Source organism: Ovis aries, chromosome 18 (assembly GCF_016772045.2).
Source record: "Ovis aries strain OAR_USU_Benz2616 breed Rambouillet chromosome 18, ARS-UI_Ramb_v3.0, whole genome shotgun sequence".
NCBI lineage: Eukaryota > Metazoa > Chordata > Mammalia > Artiodactyla > Bovidae > Ovis > Ovis aries.
Genome location: NC_056071.1, coordinates 30,504,450 through 30,511,480, shown reverse-complemented (window position 1 = coordinate 30,511,480; position 7,031 = coordinate 30,504,450). Strand labels below are relative to the sequence as shown.

The 7,031-nt window shown below is 52.9% G+C and overlaps 1 long non-coding RNA gene across 1 annotated transcript in view; it reads right to left on the bottom strand.

The window, feature by feature from the left end:
* Positions 1-2,530: 2,530 nt before the first annotated feature.
* The window catches only part of LOC132658118 (uncharacterized), a 30,253-nt gene continuing 25,752 nt past the window's right edge, over positions 2,531-7,031 (bottom strand). Inside the window, exon 3 of the long non-coding RNA XR_009597238.1 lies at positions 2,531-2,755. This is a non-coding gene — a long non-coding RNA (uncharacterized LOC132658118). The remainder of the gene's footprint in view (positions 2,756-7,031) is intronic.

The window sequence follows — 7,031 nt, the reverse complement described above, 5'->3', positions numbered from 1 at the left end:
AGGAGACCTGCTCAACGCAGTCTCCCTTCTCCTCCAGGAAGTCTGCCCTGCTTTTGTGATGCTAAAGCCATCTGCCAATGTCAGGGCCTCATTCATTGATGGATCCAGGCCTTGGGCTGCTTCCAGAAGCCCTGAGGCCCCAGAGTCCAAACTCTGGCTCTGACTGCAATTTATCTACCAGGGCTGGTAATAGCTCTCTGAGGGGGGATGGCCGGGCTCCCTTCTTCTGTTCCCACCAGGGCACATCCTACTGTGGTCAGGCACAGATTTGGGCATCCCCCCAGCCTGAAGAGCTTTTCCAGCCCTCAACACACAGATACCCAGTTCTTCATGTTGAACCCTCCCTCCCTGCCTAGTACCACTGGAGGAAAAAAAAAAAAGAGACAGAGAAATTTATCCTTATTTGTCTCCTCACCTCCTGCTCCCCAAAGCACGAGCCAGCTCTCCAGTTCTTTGTCCCCTGGACCGCAGGGATTCTCAAAGACCATCCCTGCTTAAGCCTCCCAGAATGCTTTGCTTTCTCCAGGATGGAGAGTGGAGTCCAGCTAAAGGTTCCAGGAAGGCCCTTAGGGATGCTCAGGTCCAGCTCAGAGTAAGACAGATGGGGACACTGAGTCACGGTAGAGATGGGGTCCTAACTGGGATTCCCAGACTCCTTCCTCTGCCCCAGGTGCTCTGTAGAGACTATGTTTTAATCCACAAAATTTGAACCTCTTTGGGAACTACAGATGCTTCTGAGAATCTGAAGAAAGCTTTAAATCCTGCCCTAACACAGAGATATGAAGGGACAAGTAAGGAAGGCCCTAGCTTTTCATCCCCAGCCAACAAATCTCCAGCCATGCTGCTTGCCCTTTGACCCCAAACCTAGCCTCGGCCCCACAGCCTGAGCAAACCTGAGTTCTGCCTGACTCCCCTGGTGCCTGAGCAGATTCTAGGGCCTGCTTCTCAGCCACGTGATGCCACAATGGAATGAGCTCAGGCAGCTTGTGCGAGCCCTGTGTCGACCCTGCTCTTCCCAGGAGAGGCCCTAGTCCATCTGTCACCACTGACCACTTACCTGCAAGGCCCAGGTGGCCGGAGACCTGTGGGGCTCCAGACCTGGCATCATCTGGTGGGGGAGCCCAAAGGCCGAAGGGAGGCAGCCAGGGAGGATGGATGGACCTGGGCTGTGCAGTCAGGGAAAGTGGCTGTGTGGCCTGGGGCAAGCCACCTTACCTGAGCTGCAGTATCTGTGTCTGTAAATGAAATCCCCGCTACCGCACAGGACTGAACTAAAATACTCCCTGATGCTGGGAAAGATTGAGGGCAGGAGGAGGAGTGGGCGACAGAGGATGAGATGGTTGGATGGCATCACTGACTCACTGGGCATGAGTGTGAGCAAACTCCGGGAGATAGTGAAGGACAGGGAAGCCTGGTGTGCTGCAGTCCACGCAGTCTCAAAGAGTCAGATACAAGTTACTGACTGAACAGCAACAAGCATCCAAATTTCCTAGCGCAGAGCCCCGCATACAGCAAACATTCAGAGAAAGTAAACTCTCAGCTCCATACCCTGGCTCGTGACCTTGAATGGTGGTCTCATCAAGTCCCAGTCAAGCCCAAGCTCCCTTCTGAGAATTTTGCTTGGCGGCCATCAGTGACCTCTCCACTCCAGCCTCCTCCCACAGCATCTTCTTGTTTCCCCCTCTGGGACTGTCTTGGGTGAGAACCAGAGAGGATGGGTAGTAAGAGATGCGGCATTCTGTAGCGGGGCAGCATTCTTAACCCCACCACTGCCATCTCACTGCCTGAAATACCATCCTACAGGCATCTGTTCTTGGGCTCAGCATTCAGCTTCTCCCAGCAGAGGGAGCATGCCTTCAGCTCTTCCTACTCAGGGGCCATTATGGATCAGACATTTTCCTTTGGCTGAGTGGGCCCCATGTACCTCGGGCCTGAGAGGAGGTCTCAACTAGGCCACAGGAGCAGGATCATCAAGGATATTCCCAGCACCCCTTTTTGTAATAGTGAAAAAACAGAAACAACCCAAATGCCCATATATAGGGGAGTTGCTAGGCCAGCTGAGACCCATCCTTTGTAAGAAATACCTGGAAGCAGTTGAGATCTCCCAAGCTTACAGGAGAAAAAAGTAAATTCCAGGATAAGATGTATCTAGTAGGATCCTAGTTATGTTGTAAAACAGCCTCTTATCTGTGCACATGTAGGTATTTTGTGTATAAATATAATATGTAAGGGAAGGTCTGCAAGCTACATATCAAACTGTTACCAAAGGCAAACAGTAGAGGATGCTCTGTAGGGAAAGAAGCCTTCTCTGTGATTTGCTTGTACACTGTTTGAGTTTTTGTGGTAAAAATGTATTCATGTATTCCTATTACTAGAATATATATTTAAATATTTTTAAGATTGTAAGAGCATCTGGGGTGGCTCAGATGGTAAAGAATCTGCCTGTAATGTAGGAGACTTGGGTTTGATCCTTGGGTCAGGAAGATTCCCTGGAGGAGGGCATGGCAACCCACTCCAGTATTCTTGTCTGGAGAATTCCATGGACAGAGGAACCTGGCGGGCTGCAGCCCAGGGGGTCACAAAGAGTCAGACATGACTGAGCGACTAACCCTTTCAGCTTCCCTGGTGGCTCAGGAAGTAAAGAATCTGTCTGTAATGCTAAAGAATCTGCCTGCAATGTGGGAGACCCAGGTTTGATTCCTAGGTCAGCAAGGTCCCCTGGAGAAGGGAATGGCTACCTCTCCAGTATTCTTACCTAAAAAAATTCCATAGACAGAGGAGCCTGGTGGGCTACAGTCCATGGGGTCAAAAAAAGTCGGACATGACTGAGCGACTAACACAAGACTATAAAATTAAAACACACACACACACACACAAACACACACACACACATTTCAAAAGGCTGGGCAGGGTAAGGAGGCCCTGCCTTAGCTTCCCTGGCACCAGATGGGCCCCTACCTGGCTCCACTCTCGCACCCCAGCAGTCCTGCTCCCCTCACCCACTCATCACAGCCAAGCTCATTAGCTCTCTCTGCTGCCCCTGGTTTTGACCTCAGAGTCTCAGAAACATCAGCTCTCTTTTCACAGCTTCCCATCAGCCCTGCTCTGCAGCCATCCGCCACCACTGATCCAACTCAGATCCCACCAGCTTTATATTTTCCAGCCATTCAGGGAGGAAGTCACGAACCCGGGACAAGTTGTGGTGAGGCCCAAGAGTTGTGGTCTCTTTAGAGCCCATGGAAACATCCTCTTCGCAGAGTAATGGAGCCTTGAGTCTGTCATATTTTGAGAAGGAAAGAGCCCGAGCTAGAGCTTTGCCCTATGCCTGGGGACACTGGGAGAGATAAAGGAGGGAGAGAAGACCCAGCTCTGCACTTAGGGAGCCCCTGTCTGGGGAGGTTCACAGGACCAAGCAGCAGTGAAGCTCAACAGCCGACCAGTCTTCTCACCTTTCAGATAGGGTGACTGAGGCTCAGGGAGGGAAAATGACTTGCCCAGCACAAGCCCCAGAGTAAGTCTCTGCACAGAGGCTCATCCCTGAGGTTTGGCCTTTGTGTGCTTCCCTACCAGCTTTCAGTGGCAGGGAAGTCGAGAGCCTCCGGCAAGAAGCTGACACGACAGAAGCAGCAAGACCCACAGGACCAGGGGCACGACAGGAACACATGCAGCTGGGCCGTGGCCCAGGGAAAATATTGACTTTCTGGCTAATAAAGCCCAATTCCATGAAAGCTACAGCTCCAGACTGAGAAAATCCATCAGTGTTTCATAAATATTTGAAAGTGTCCGATTGATTATCATCCTGGGATGGTCGCATCCTCAGATCTGAGGCCAGTCAGGGATGGGAGGCCCAGCTCTCGGCACTCCACAAAAGCTCCCTGGATCTCTTAGCCATCCATTCAGAAGATGCTTGTGTTTGTATTTGCTTCTGAAAGTAAATGAAACCCTGAAAGGACACATGGGAAACTAAAAGCCAGGCCTGCAGAGCAGCAAGAGGGAGGGAAGGTTTTTACCCTATGTTATAATTTTTACTTTTTTATTTTTGAAACATATGAATTTTTTTTTCAAAATAATAAATTAAAATGTTAAGCTGCTCCTGGGACCATTATCTCCCTAGTCCTGAATAGATGCAGTAAAGAAGATAAAGTGATAATTTTGCAGTCGTGTCCAGCTCTTTGCGACCCCATGGACTGTAGCCCTCTGGGCTCCTCTGTCCTTGGAATTCTCCAGGCAAGAATACTGGAGTGTGTAGTCATTCCCTTCCCCAGGGTATCTTCCCAACCTAGGGATTGAACTTGGGTCTCCTGCATTGCAGGCAGATTCTTTACCATCTGAGCCAGCAGGGAAGCCGGGTAGAGAAGATCGGAAGGTACAAACATGGACCTCCCTAGGGGCAGTTGGCTGGGGGCAGGGGGAGAACCAGCTGTCACATGAGCTTCTCCATCAGCTCTAGGCTTGCGATCTTGCAGCTTCTGTCGCCTTGTGGCCAGCCAGCTCCAGAAGGCACAGAGCTCAGGTGAGGATGAAATTCTTACGTGAGCCTGAATGTTTAGGGAGACGCTCTCTGTACTCTAGACGTGAGCAGTACAGGGTGGTACAAGCGCACTTGTGACCAAAAGCATCCTGGGGCCGTGCTCTCTGCACTTCCTGCCCCCAACTCATGCCGCTGAGCTGGTCTTCAGTGGCCAAGGGCTGCTTGCCTCAATCATGCAATAAAGCATGGAGCTGAACAGGCCCTCAGGGGCTATCTGGCTCTCTAGCATCCACCCCTACTGATTTTACGGATGCACAAACTGAGGCCCGAGAGGAGGGTGCTGTCCACCATCACGGGGCACATCAGTGACAGGGCTGGACCTCAAACCTAGACAATTCATGGCCTGTAAGCCAAACTTCATTCAACAATGTATGCCAAAATCTCCTTTACCCTTGTATCCTTGGCTCTGCGGGGGGGTGGTCACTTGGCTATAGCCTCTCCTTCCCAGAGTTCTGCCCAGAGTCAAGAAGGCTGGAGACAGACCTTGTCCAGTGTCCCTTGAGTCCAACTAGGTGTTCCCTCATCACAGAGCTCCCTCGGCCGCCTCAGGCCAGCTGCCTTCCCCCAGCAGATCCCAGACCCTCAGGCCTCTGCCCCAGCAGAGCCCACCAGCCTGACAAAAATAAGGAGAGCTCCCGCCTCTTCCAGGGCAGTTCTCAGTCAGTCGGAGACCCCAGAGAAGCCCCCCAGGGGTACAGGGAGTACAATTCCTGCTGCAGGAGCACAAAGACCGAGGGCCCGGCAGTGGGGCGGAGGAGAATTCCCTGCTGGGGAGGGCTGAGCCAGGCCTCAGGACGCTGCCACTCACCAGCAGCGGGGGACCAGCGGGGGTCCCCTCCCTTTCCTCACACTGATGCACCTGGACATACACACGTATGTGCACACAGGTGTGCAAGCGTGTTTTACAAGTACACACAGGGACAAGCAAAATATGTGCACCCGAGTGTATCTGTGCCCCCGCCACACGTGCACACACACGCACACATATACACACGCACAGGGACGAGCAGAGAGGGACAGCAGAATGTGGAGTCATGGGCACTGGGGTTGGGCCCACGGTGGTCTGAGGCTAAACGGCCGGACAGGACCTCGCTCAACCCCTCACAGGGAGGCCAGGGACCAGGCAGGGCTGGGGACTCTGGCAAACCAGGGTGTCCCACCTCCCTAGTTGGGTTCCCTGCCCTGCCCCCCAGGTTTCTCAGGAAGAGGGGGACGGGGTGGAGGGGCCTGGTGACACTGCCTCCAGCACAGTCATATGCTCACACTCCGTTACACTCCATGGTGTGAGCGTGTGGGTGTGAGCCGGAGTCAGAGGGCCTCCTCAGGACACCGTTCTGCGCTAATCAGTTCCTGCAGCCCGTGCCTCCCTGTCAGAGACAGAGAGCCCCTGCTGCCCGGCCCAGCCCCTGCCTGCCTTCTGTCTCTCTGTCCTCCTCGCCCACCCCAGCCAACCATCTTCTCCCTCTCTGCCCTCCTGCTCTCTCCGGTCACCTCTCTCATCTCTGGCTGAGCTCCGTGGGTTCTCCCGGGTTCCCACACCCCCTCTCCCAACAAACTTCCCAGCTCACAGACACTTGGTTGGAGCAGATCCTAAGGGAGGTAGAGGGTAAGGTGGGGCTGCCTCTGATGCAGCTGGGCTGAGACTCCTTCTTGTTTACTTCTCTCCACAAATTGTGGTTGGAACTTTTATTCTTGTTATTAGTGGTTGGGGGAGGGGCAGTCTGTCAGAGTCTGAGCTGAGAGTCACACGTGTGCGCACACACCTTCTCTCCTCTCTTTTCTCTCTCCATGGACGACCTTGGCTCCCCAGTGGTCTTGAGTGTTATCTCTATGCTCTCCAGACACACGTCCCAGACCCATGCTTCCTGCAGACTCCCCATTTCGGGAAATGAACTCCATCCACCAGCTCCCTTTGACTCCTTCTCCCTTCCCCTGGAAATCCAAGTGCTGTCTGCCTTTGAGATCCCCTTTACCCCTTCTTCCCTCTTTGTCCTTATTGCCACAGCCCCTTCTCAAGCCACCATCATCTCTTACTAGGAAGTCTACAACCACCCCTCCGCCTTACTCCCCCACCCTAGCCAAGCAAGGAGATAGTTCAAGACTGCAAGATTATTTCTGCTTTCCTTAGAATCTTATGACTCTTTCCAATTCCCTAAGATGGCCTGCGGCACCTGTGCCCAGGCCAGTTCATGTTAGATCCCCCAGCTCCCTGCACCCCCAGCCACACTGGCTTCCTCCCTCAGGGCCTTTGCCCATGCTGTTCCCTCCACCTAGAATGCTCTCCTCCCCACTCAGCACTCAGAAAACTCTCACCTCCGGGCCTCAATTCAAACAGGCCTTTCCTTTTCCCTAAAAGAAACCCTTCCTGAACCCACAATCTGAAGCAAGTCTCTCTTCTCCACTCCCACTGGACACTGTGCTTTTCCTTTAGAGCAGTTAGCCCAGCCTGTTATTATGCACTTATTTATGCATTTAGTGGTCTAATATCTGTCCCATACAC